Genomic DNA, 12833 nt, shown 5'->3' with positions numbered 1-12833 from the left:
CATTGAGTAATCAGCAACTCTATTCCAGGGCATTCAGTAATCAGCAACTCCATTCCAAGGCATTGAGTAATCAGCAACTCCATTCCAAGACATTGAGTAATTAGCAACTCCATTTCAGGGCATTGAGTAATCAGCAACTCCATTCCAGGACTTGAGTAATCAGCAACTCCATTCCAGGACATTGAGTAATCAGCAACTCTATTCCAGGGCATTCAGTAATCAGCAACTCCATTCCAAGGCATTGAGTAATCAGCAACTCCATTCCAAGACATTGAGTAATTAGCAACTCCATTTCAGGGCATTGAGTAATCAGCAACTCCATTCCAGGACTTGAGTAATCAGCAACTCCATTCCAGGACATTGAGTAATCAGCAACTCCATTCCAGGACATTGAGTAATCAGCAACTCCATTCCAGGACATTGAGTAATCAGCAACTCCATTCAAGGGAATTGAGTGATCAGCAACTCCATTCCAGGGCATTGAGTTATCAGCAACTCCATTTCAGGGCATTGAGTAATCAGCAGCTCCATTTCAGGGCATTGAGTAATCAGCAACTCCATTTCAGGACATTGAGTACTCAGCAACTCCATTTCAGGACATTGAGTAATCAGCAACTCCATTCCAGGGCATTGAGTAATCAGCAACTCCATTCCAGGACATTGAGTAATCAGCAACTCCATTTCAGGACATTGAGTAATCAGCAACTCTACTCCAGGGCCTTCAGTAATCAGCATCTCCATTCCAAGGCATTGAGTAATCAGCAACTCCATTCCAAGGCATTGAGTAATTAGCAACTCCATTTCATGGCATTGAGTAATCAGCAACTCCATTCCAGGACATTGAGTAATCAGCAACTCCATTCCAGGACATTGAGTAATCAGCAACTCCATTCCAGGGCATTGAGTAATCAGCAACTCCATTCCAGGACATTGAGTAATCAGCAACTCCATTCCAGGGCATTGAGTGATCAGCAACTCCATTCGAGGGCATTGAGTTATCAGCAACTCCATTTCAGGGCATTGAGTAAACTCCATTCCAGGACATTGAGTAATCAGCTACTCCATTCCAGGACATTGAGTAATCAGCAGCTCCATTTCAGGGCATTGAGTAATCAGCAACTCCATTCCAGGACATTGAGTAATCAGCAGCTCCATTTCAGGGCATTGAGTAATCAGCAACTCCATTCCAGGCCATTGAGTAATCAGCAACTCAAGTTCAGGACATTGAGTAATCAGCAGCTCCTTTCCAGGGCATTGAGTAATCAGCAACTTCATTCCAGGGCCTTGAGTAATTAGCAACTCCATTTCAGGGCATTGAGTAATCAGCAACTCCATTTCAGGACATTGAGTAATCAGCAACTCCATTTCAGAGCATTGAGTAATCAGCAACTCAATTTCAGGACATTGAGTAATCAACAACTCCATTTTAGGACATTGAGTTATCAGCAACTCCATTCCAGGGTATTGAGTAATCAGCAACTCCATTTCAGGACATTGAGTAATCAGCAACTCCATTCCAGGACATCGAGTAATCAGCAACTCCATTCCAGGACATTGAGTAATCAGCAACTCCATTTCAGGACATTGAGTAATCAGCAACTCCATTCCAAGACATCGAGTAATCAGCAACTCCATTCCAAGACATTGAGTAATCAGCAACTCTATTCCAGGACATCGAGTAATCAGCAACTCCATCCCAGGACATTGAGTAATCAGCAACTCCATTCCAGGCATTGAGTAATCAGCAACTCCATTTCAGGACATTGAGTAATCAGCAACTCCATTCCAGGACATTGAGTAATCAGCAACTCCATTTCAGGACATTGAGTAATCAGGAAGTCCATTCCAGGACAATGAGTAAACTCCATTCCAGGACATTGAGTAATCAGCAACTCCATTTCAGGACATTGAGTAATCAGCAACTCCATTCCAGGACATTGAGTAAACTCCATTTCAGGACATTGAGTAATCAGCAACTCCATTCCAGGACATTGAGTAAACTCCATTCCAGGACATCGAGTAATCAACAACTCCATTTCAGGACATTGAGTAATCAGCAACTCCATTCCAGGGCATTGAGTAATCAGCAACTCCATTCCAGGACATTGAGTAATCAGCAACTCCATTTCAGGACATTGAGTAATCTGCAACTCCATTCCAGGGCATTGAGTAATCAGCAACTCCATTTCAGGACATTGAGTAATCAGCAACTCTATTCCAGGGCACTGAGTAATCAGCAACTCCATTCCAGGACATTGAGTAGTCAGCAACTGCATTTCAGGACATTGAGTAATCAGCAACTCCATTCCATGGCATTGAGTAATCAGCATTGAGTAATCAGCAACTCCATTTCAGGACATTGAGTAATCAGCAACTCCATTTCAGGACATTGAGTTATCAACAACTCCATTTCAGGACATTAAGTAATCAGCAACTCCATTCCAGGACATTGAGTAATCAGCAACTCCATTCCAGGGCATTAAGTAATCAGCAACTCCGGTCCAGGGCATTGAGTAATCGGCAACTCCATTTCAGGACATCGAGTAATCAGCAACTCCACCCCAGGACATCGAGTAATCATCAACTCCATTTCAGGGCATTGAGTAATCAGCAACTCTATTCCAGGGCACTGAGTAATCAGCAACTCCATTCCAGGACATTGATTAATCAGCAACTGCATTTCAGGACATTGAGTAATCAGCAACTCCATTCCAGGGCATTGAGTAATCAGCATTGAGTAATCAGCAACTCCATTTCAGGACATTGAGTAATCAGCAACTCCATTTCAGGACATTGAGTAATCAGCAACTCGATTCCAGGACATTGAGTAATCAGCAACTCTATTTCAGGACATTGAGTAATCAGCAACTCCATTCCAGGACATTGAGTAATCAGCAACGCCATTTCAGGGCATTGGGTAATCAGCAACTCTATTCCATGGCATTGAGTAATCAGCAACTCCATTTCAGGACATTGAGTAATCAGCAAATCCATTTCAGGACATTGAGTAATCAGCAACTCCATTCCAGGGCATTCAGTAATCAGCAACTCCATCTCAGGACTTTGAGTAATCAGCAACTCCATTCCAGGGCATTGAGTAATCAGCAACTCCATTTCAGGACATTGAGTAATCAGCAACTCCATTCCAGGACATTGAGTAATCAGCAACTCCATTCCAGGGCATTGAGTAATCAGCACCTCCATTTAAGGACATTGAGTAATCAGCAACTCCATTCCAGGGCATTGAGTAATCAGCAACTCCATTTCAGGACTTTGAGTAATCAGCAACTCCATTCCAGGACATTGAGTAATCAGCAACTGCATTTCAGGACATTGAATAATCAGCAACTGCTTTTCAGGACATTGAGTAATCAGCAACTCCATTTCAGGGCATTGAGTAATCAGCAACTCCATTCCAGGCCATTGAGTAATCAGCAACTCCTTTTCAGGACATTGAGTAATCAGCAGCTCCTTTCCAGGGCATTGAGTAATCAGAAACTTCATTCCAGGGCATTGAGTAATTAGCAACTCCATTTCAGGGCATTGAGTAATCAGCAACTCCATTCCAGGGCATTGAGTAATCAGCAGCTCCATTTCAGGGCATTGAGTAATCAGCAACTCCATTCCAGGCCATTGAGTAATCAGCAACTCCTTTTCAGGACATTGAGTAATCAGCAGCTCCTTTCCAGGGCATTGAGTAATCAGCAACTTCATTCCAGTGCATTGAGTAATTAGCAACTCCATTTCAGGGCATTGAGTAATCAGCAACTCCAATACAGGACATTGAGTAATCAGCAACTCCATTTCAGAGCATTGAGTAATCAGCAACTCAATTTCAGGACATTGAGTAATCAACAACTCCATTTTAGGACATTGAGTAATCAGCAACTCCATTCCAGGGTATTGAGTAATCAGCAACTCCATTTCAGGACATTGAGTAATCAGCAACTCCATTCCAGGACATTGAGTAATCAGCAACTCCATTTCAGGACATTGAGTAATCAGCAACTCCATTCCAGGACATCGAGTAATCAGCAACTCCATTCCAGGACATTGAGTAATCAGCAACTCCATTCCAGGGCATTGAGTAATCAGCATTGAGTAATCAGCAACTCCATTTCAGGACATTGAGTAATCAGCAACTCCATTTCAGGACATTGAGTAATCAGCAACTCGATTCCAGGACATTGAGTAATCAGCAACTCTATTTCAGGACATTGAGTAATCAGCAACTCCATTCCAGGACATTGAGTAATCAGCAACGCCATTTCAGGGCATTGGGTAATCAGCAACTCTATTCCATGGCATTGAGTAATCAGCAACTCCATTTCAGGACATTGAGTAATCAGCAAATCCATTTCAGGACATTGAGTAATCAGCAACTCCATTCCAGGGCATTCAGTAATCAGCAACTCCATCTCAGGACTTTGAGTAATCAGCAACTCCATTCCAGGGCATTGAGTAATCAGCAACTCCATTTCAGGACATTGAGTAATCAGCAACTCCATTCCAGGACATTGAGTAATCAGCAACTCCATTCCAGGGCATTGAGTAATCAGCAACTCCATTTAAGGACATTGAGTAATCAGCAACTCCATTCCAGGGCATTGAGTAATCAGCAACTCCATTTCAGGACTTTGAGTAATCAGCAACTCCATTTTAGGACATTGAGTAATCAGCAACTCCATTCCAGGGCATTGAGTAATCAGCAACTCCATTTTAGGACATTAAGTAATCAGCAACTCCATTCCAGGGCATTGAGTAATCAGCAACAACATTTCAGGACTTTGAGTAATCAGCAACTCCTTTCCAGGGCATTGAGTAATCATCAACTCCATTTCAGGACATTGAGTAATCAGCAACTCCATTCCAAGGCATTGAGTAATCAGCAACTCCATTCCAGGGCATTGAGTAATTAGCAACTCCATTTCAGGGCATTGAGTAATCAGCAACTCCATTCCAGGACATTGAGTAATCATCAACTCCATTTCAGGACATTGAGTAATCAGCAACTCCATTCCAGGGCATTGAGTAATCAGCAACTCCATTCCAGGGCATTGAGTAATCGGCAACTCCATTTCAGGACATCTAGTAATCAGCAACTCCATCCCAGGACATGAAGTAATCAGCAACTCCATTTCAAGACATTGAGTAATCAGCAACTCTATTCCAGGGCACTGAGTAATCAGCAACTCCATTCCAGGACATTGAGTAATCAGCAACTGCATTTCAGGACATTGAATAATCAGCAACTCCATTTCAGGACATTGAGTAATCAGCAACTCCATTCCAGGGCATTGAGTAATCAGCAACTCCATTCCAGGACATTGAGTAATCAGCAGCTCCATTTCAGGACATTGAGTAATCATCAACTCCATTCCAAGCCATTGAGTAATCAGCAACTGCTTTTCAGGACATTGAGTAATCAGCAGCTCCATTTCAGGGCATTGAGTAATCAGCAACTCCATTCCAGGCCATTGAGTAATCAGCAACTCCTTTTCAGGACATTGAGTAATCAGCAGCTCCTTTCCAGGGCATTGAGTAATCAGAAACTTCATTCCAGGGCATTGAGTAATTAGCAACTCCATTTCAGGGCATTGAGTAATCAGCAACTCCATTCCAGGACATTGAGTAATCAGCAGCTCCATTTCAGGGCATTGAGTAATCAGCAACTCCATTCCAGGCCATTGAGTAATCAGCAACTCCTTTTCAGGACATTGAGTAATCAGCAGCTCCTTTCCAGGGCATTGAGTAATCAGCAACTTCATTCCAGTGCATTGAGTAATTAGCAACTCCATTTCAGGGCATTGAGTAATCAGCAACTCCATTTCAGGACATTGAGTAATCAGCAACTCCATTTCAGAGCATTGAGTAATCAGCAACTCAATTTCAGGACATTGAGTAATCAACAACTCCATTTTAGGACATTGAGTAATCAGCAACTCCATTCCAGGGTATTGAGTAATCAGCAACTCCATTTCAGGACATTGAGTAATCAGCAACTCCATTCCAGGACATCGAGTAATCAGCAACTCCATTCCAGGACATTGAGTAATCAGCAACTCCATTTCAGGACATTGAGTAATCAGCAACTCCATTCCAGGACATCGAGTAATCAGCAACTCCATTCCAAGACATTGAGTAATCACCAACTCTATTCCAGGACACCGAGTAATCAGCAACTCCATCCCAGGACATTGAGTAATCAGCAACTCCATTCCAGGCATTGAGTAATCAGCAACTCCATTTCAGGACATTGAGTAATCAGCAACTCCATTCCAGGACATTGAGTAATCAGCAACTCCATTTCAGGACATTGAGTAATCAGGAACTCCATTCCAGGACATTGAGTAAACTCCATTCCAGGACATTGAGTAATCAGCAACTCCATTTCAGGACATTGAGTAATCAGCAACTCCATTCCAAGACATTTTGTAAACTCCATTTCAGGACATTGAGTAATCAGCAACTCCATTCCAGGACATTGAGTAAACTCCATTCCAGGACATCGAGTAATCAACAACTCCATTTCAGGACATTGAGTAATCAGCAACTCCATTCCAGGGCATTGAGTAATCAGCAACTCCATTCCAGGACATTGAGTAATCAGCAACTCCATTTCAGGACATTGAGTAATCAGCAACTCCATTTCAGGACATTGAGTAATCAACAACACCATTCTGAACCGGCGCAGCACAGACGTACTCACAGGCGTACCCACAGGCGTACCTGGACAAGGCGACTCTCTCCACTTCTTGCCGCACCCGCTTCGCGGGTGCCGCTTCGCCTAGGAGTGTGTGGGGCATTATGTCGGTATCCTAAGGAGGAGGACCAGCAAGGCAGGCAGGGCAAGAGGCTCGGCGGGGCTGCGAGCGTGCGGGGACTCCGTCAACCAGGAGTCCCTGCGAGACCAGGGATACCAGCATCCGGTCCGCTCTCCCTGCTGGCCCGCCCCCTGCCAGCTGAAGCTTGTTAAGGCTTCCACCACCTTTTCTTCTTTGGGACACCATTCTGAACCGGCGCAGCACAGGCGTACGCACAGACGTACTCACAGGCGTACCCACAGGCGTACCTGGACAAGGCGACTCTCTCCACTTCTTGCCGCACCCGCTTCGCGGGTGCCGCTTCGCCTAGGAGTGTGTGGGGCATTATCTCGGTATCCTAAGGAGGAGGACCAGCAAGGCAGGCAGGGCAAGAGGCTCGGCGGGGCTGCGAGCGTGCGGGGACTCCGTCAACCAGGAGTCCCTGCGAGACCAGGGATACCAGCATCCGGTCCGCTCTCCCTGCTGGCCCGCCCCCTGCCCAGCTGAAGCTTGTTAAGGCTTCCACCACCTTTTCTTCTTTGGGACACCATTCTGAACCGGCGCAGCACAGGCGTACGCACAGACATACTCACAGGCGTACCCACAGGCGTACCTGGACAAGGCGACTCTCTCCACTTCTTGCCGCACCCGCTTCGCGGGTGCCTCTTCGCCTAGGAGTGTGTGGGGCATTATCTCGGTATCCTAAGGAGGAGGACCAGCAAGGCAGGCAGGGCAAGAGGCTCGGCGGGGCTGCGAGCGTGCGGGGACTCCGTCAACCAGGAGTCCCTGCGAGACCAGGGATACCAGCATCCGGTCCGCTCTCCCTGCTGGCCCGCCCCCTGCCCATCACGGCCCTATAACACAGCACTTTACTCCCGCAGCGCGGGACGCAGCCCGGGGCGAAGACCGGGCTAAGAGCGGGCCGTTTGAGGCCGTTCGAGGACGGAAAGGACTGGACTGGGCCATATCCCTTGTGTTTTTATTATTCACTTTGTTTTTACTCGCGTTAATCACTCTGTGCTTTTGTTCTTTGTTGTTATGATGTGTTCACGGGGCAGTCGTAGCAAAACTGCCATGGGCATTAACAAACCAAGTGGGACCCTGGATGACTTCCTTACGAAGACTAATTTGGCCATTGACGCGGAAATCAACAAAATGCAGCACAGGGTTTCCCTCGAACTAGATGCTGCACGCAAAATGTCCTTGAATATAGCCTCTTCCAAGAAATCATCGTTAGGAAAGCTGGCCTGAGCGTACATCTGGTCCCTGTCCCTTGCTTGCAGTAGCTGATATACATCACTCGCCTTCTACATTTTCTTTTGAGCAAGCTAAGGAATCTATTGTAACCCCTCTGGATGGGCCCACACCACCTACTTTTGTGGCTGGGACTAGCACCCTAGCAAAAATTGTTTTGCCAAAGATTTCTGCTAATGCTAAAAAGGCTGCCATACTGCAGAAGAAACTTTTGGCTAGGTCTATACTTGCTCGCAAAAAGGCCAAAATTGCGAGATCTCACTTTTTTAATCGTCGACGGCCAACGGCCACATTTGGGTTTGGGGAAGTAAAAGACAAAGCCCACACAGCTTTACTGGGCAGTGATATCTGCCCTGTTCCAAGTGGTGTTGCGCTTGATCCCCCTGTGGTAACCCTCCATGACACGAATAAGGAAGGGTCAATTGAGGGTAGCCAGAGTGTAGTAGAGGGGGATAGGAGGGGAGATGAGGATTTTTTACAAACTGTATGGGACACACTCAAAAAATTACTTACCCCCCTGGAGCTTAGACTTTCCAGAATGGAAAACCACCTGCTAGAAATGGATAAGACTTTAGTCACATTGGCTAGCTTTAGTCTCAAGCAAATGGAAGCTAGGCTTTCATTGGGCGAGGGTTTAACTTTTCAGCCATTTGAGTCAGATCCCCCAACCCCCCCACCTTTAAGACCTAAACCCGTACCTAAACCACGCACAATAGTGGGGGATAATGCTACTAATTCCATTCTTAGCACTTGTCTCCCGCCCCAGGACCCTCTACCAACCCAACCCAGACATCAAGCATGCCCTGTAAAGAATACAGCACTACCTAATGCTAGCGTTCTAACTAGTTTACATCAGAATGTAGCACGCCCTAAACCCAGGCCTCAAACTGTTGTAAAACAGCCTACCCAATTGACCAACAAGAATTTGCCATTCTTAGAATCTAGCCGACCGAATTTCCGTGGTGGTTATATTGACCTACCACCGGAGGCTAGTCAATATGTCATTGTATTGGCTGGTGTGCCTACTCTCGACCCACAGATAAAAGAGGACCATTGGTCTCTTAAAAATAAGGTCATTCACTGGCTAAACACGAACAAACAACTACCCAGTCACCTAAGAAGTCAGGTTTTAATGGTGCGAAGAGTACCATGGGTTGGGCCCACCCATAAAACCATTACTGGTGACTGTGTGGTTGTGTCATTTGCTGACCCCCATACAGCACAGCATCTTTGTTCGTGGCCCACTCGAGATGACAACCACTCAGTTATCAGCAACTCCATTCCAAGACATTTTGTAAACTCCATTTCAGGACATTGAGTAATCAGCAACTCCATTCCAGGACATTGAGTAAACTCCATTCCAGGACATCGAGTAATCAACAACTCCATTTCAGGACATTGAGTAATCAGCAACTCCATTCCAGGGCATTGAGTAATCAGCAACTCCATTCCAGGACATTGAGTAATCAGCAACTCCATTTCAGGACATTGAGTAATCAACAACACCATTCTGAACCGGCGCAGCACAGACGTACTCACAGGCGTACCCACAGGCGTACCTGGACAAGGCGACTCTCTCCACTTCTTGCCGCACCCGCTTCGCGGGTGCCGCTTCGCCTAGGAGTGTGTGGGGCATTATGTCGGTATCCTAAGGAGGAGGACCAGCAAGGCAGGCAGGGCAAGAGGCTCGGCGGGGCTGCGAGCGTGCGGGGACTCCGTCAACCAGGAGTCCCTGCGAGACCAGGGATACCAGCATCCGGTCCGCTCTCCCTGCTGGCCCGCCCCCTGCCAGCTGAAGCTTGTTAAGGCTTCCACCACCTTTTCTTCTTTGGGACACCATTCTGAACCGGCGCAGCACAGGCGTACGCACAGACGTACTCACAGGCGTACCCACAGGCGTACCTGGACAAGGCGACTCTCTCCACTTCTTGCCGCACCCGCTTCGCGGGTGCCGCTTCGCCTAGGAGTGTGTGGGGCATTATCTCGGTATCCTAAGGAGGAGGACCAGCAAGGCAGGCAGGGCAAGAGGCTCGGCGGGGCTGCGAGCGTGCGGGGACTCCGTCAACCAGGAGTCCCTGCGAGACCAGGGATACCAGCATCCGGTCCGCTCTCCCTGCTGGCCCGCCCCCTGCCCAGCTGAAGCTTGTTAAGGCTTCCACCACCTTTTCTTCTTTGGGACACCATTCTGAACCGGCGCAGCACAGGCGTACGCACAGACATACTCACAGGCGTACCCACAGGCGTACCTGGACAAGGCGACTCTCTCCACTTCTTGCCGCACCCGCTTCGCGGGTGCCTCTTCGCCTAGGAGTGTGTGGGGCATTATCTCGGTATCCTAAGGAGGAGGACCAGCAAGGCAGGCAGGGCAAGAGGCTCGGCGGGGCTGCGAGCGTGCGGGGACTCCGTCAACCAGGAGTCCCTGCGAGACCAGGGATACCAGCATCCGGTCCGCTCTCCCTGCTGGCCCGCCCCCTGCCCATCACGGCCCTATAACACAGCACTTTACTCCCGCAGCGCGGGACGCAGCCGGGGGCGAAGACCGGGCTAAGAGCGGGCCGTTTGAGGCCGTTCGAGGACGGAAAGGACTGGACTGGGCCATATCCCTTGTGTTTTTATTATTCACTTTGTTTTTACTCGCGTTAATCACTCTGTGCTTTTGTTCTTTGTTGTTATGATGTGTTCACGGGGCAGTCGTAGCAAAACTGCCATGGGCATTAACAAACCAAGTGGGACCCTGGATGACTTCCTTACGAAGACTAATTTGGCCATTGACGCGGAAATCAACAAAATGCAGCACAGGGTTTCCCTCGAACTAGATGCTGCACGCAAAATGTCCTTGAATATAGCCTCTTCCAAGAAATCATCGTTAGGAAAGCTGGCCTGAGCGTACATCTGGTCCCTGTCCCTTGCTTGCAGTAGCTGATATACATCACTCGCCTTCTACATTTTCTTTTGAGCAAGCTAAGGAATCTATTGTAACCCCTCTGGATGGGCCCACACCACCTACTTTTGTGGCTGGGACTAGCACCCTAGCAAAAATTGTTTTGCCAAAGATTTCTGCTAATGCTAAAAAGGCTGCCATACTGCAGAAGAAACGTTTGGCTAGGTCTATACTTGCTCGCAAAAAGGCCAAAATTGCGAGATCTCACTTTTTTAATCGTCGACGGCCAACGGCCACATTTGGGTTTGGGGAAGTAAAAGACAAAGCCCACACAGCTTTACTGGGCAGTGATATCTGCCCTGTTCCAAGTGGTGTTGCGCTTGATCCCCCTGTGGTAACCCTCCATGACACGAATAAGGAAGGGTCAATTGAGGGTAGCCAGAGTGTAGTAGAGGGGGATAGGAGGGGAGATGAGGATTTTTTACAAACTGTATGGGACACACTCAAAAAATTACTTACCCCCCTGGAGCTTAGACTTTCCAGAATGGAAAACCACCTGCTAGAAATGGATAAGACTTTAGTCACATTGGCTAGCTTTAGTCTCAAGCAAATGGAAGCTAGGCTTTCATTGGGCGAGGGTTTAACTTTTCAGCCATTTGAGTCAGATCCCCCAACCCCCCCACCTTTAAGACCTAAACCCGTACCTAAACCACGCACAATAGTGGGGGATAATGCTACTAATTCCATTCTTAGCACTTGTCTCCCGCCCCAGGACCCTCTACCAACCCAACCCAGACATCAAGCATGCCCTGTAAAGAATACAGCACTACCTAATGCTAGCGTTCTAACTAGTTTACATCAGAATGTAGCACGCCCTAAACCCAGGCCTCAAACTGTTGTAAAACAGCCTACCCAATTGACCAACAAGAATTTGCCATTCTTAGAATCTAGCCGACCGAATTTCCGTGGTGGTTATATTGACCTACCACCGGAGGCTAGTCAATATGTCATTGTATTGGCTGGTGTGCCTACTCTCGACCCACAGATAAAAGAGGACCATTGGTCTCTTAAAAATAAGGTCATTCACTGGCTAAACACGAACAAACAACTACCCAGTCACCTAAGAAGTCAGGTTTTAATGGTGCGAAGAGTACCATGGGTTGGGCCCACCCATAAAACCATTACTGGTGACTGTGTGGTTGTGTCATTTGCTGACCCCCATACAGCACAGCATCTTTGTTCGTGGCCCACTCGAGATGACAACCACTCAGTTATCGTTAGACCTCTCACCTTTTTCTACCCTCCTCGACAGCAGCTTGGTTTGGGAGGGTCTTGGACGACTATACAAAAGCCTAGGCACAGAGGATTTGGGAATGGTGGACCTTTCCAGAGAACCGGGTGGCAAGGTGTTCCCACATCAAATATGTTTGGCTGCTTGGATGAGGTCGACTGACTAGGGGAGGTGGATGCTCTAAAATTCTCAGTAGACCTTATCCCGTCCACCCAGGCACTGCCCAGTATGGTTTGTTCTGTTGTGGTTCTGAAAAATCTGAATTCATATTATAGTATTGGACTCGAGAATAAAAACTTCATCGAAATAAGACGAATTTGGTATCAAAAGACCGAGAATGACGAGTACATCAAGTACATGTATTTTCGGCATATTCGAGTGACGATTTCACCTCGAAATCGTCATTTACCTTCTAAACCCTTAGCTGCATGTTGCCCTCTACATAGGCCTTAATCCAGTCGAATTTGATTCCACAAGGACACATACTCCTTAATCGACTTCTTCCCGACCCCAGTACAAGTTAGAACCATTGCCCCAGGCCGAACTCGTTAGGTCAGTTCCCTCCCAGTGGCCGAGCAAGATAGTATCTAGGCCCAACCGGCCA

This window comes from Lissotriton helveticus, chromosome 4_2, assembly GCF_964261635.1.
Source record: "Lissotriton helveticus chromosome 4_2, aLisHel1.1, whole genome shotgun sequence".
NCBI lineage: Eukaryota > Metazoa > Chordata > Amphibia > Caudata > Salamandridae > Lissotriton > Lissotriton helveticus.
Note: the sequence above shows the minus strand (reverse complement) of the source record.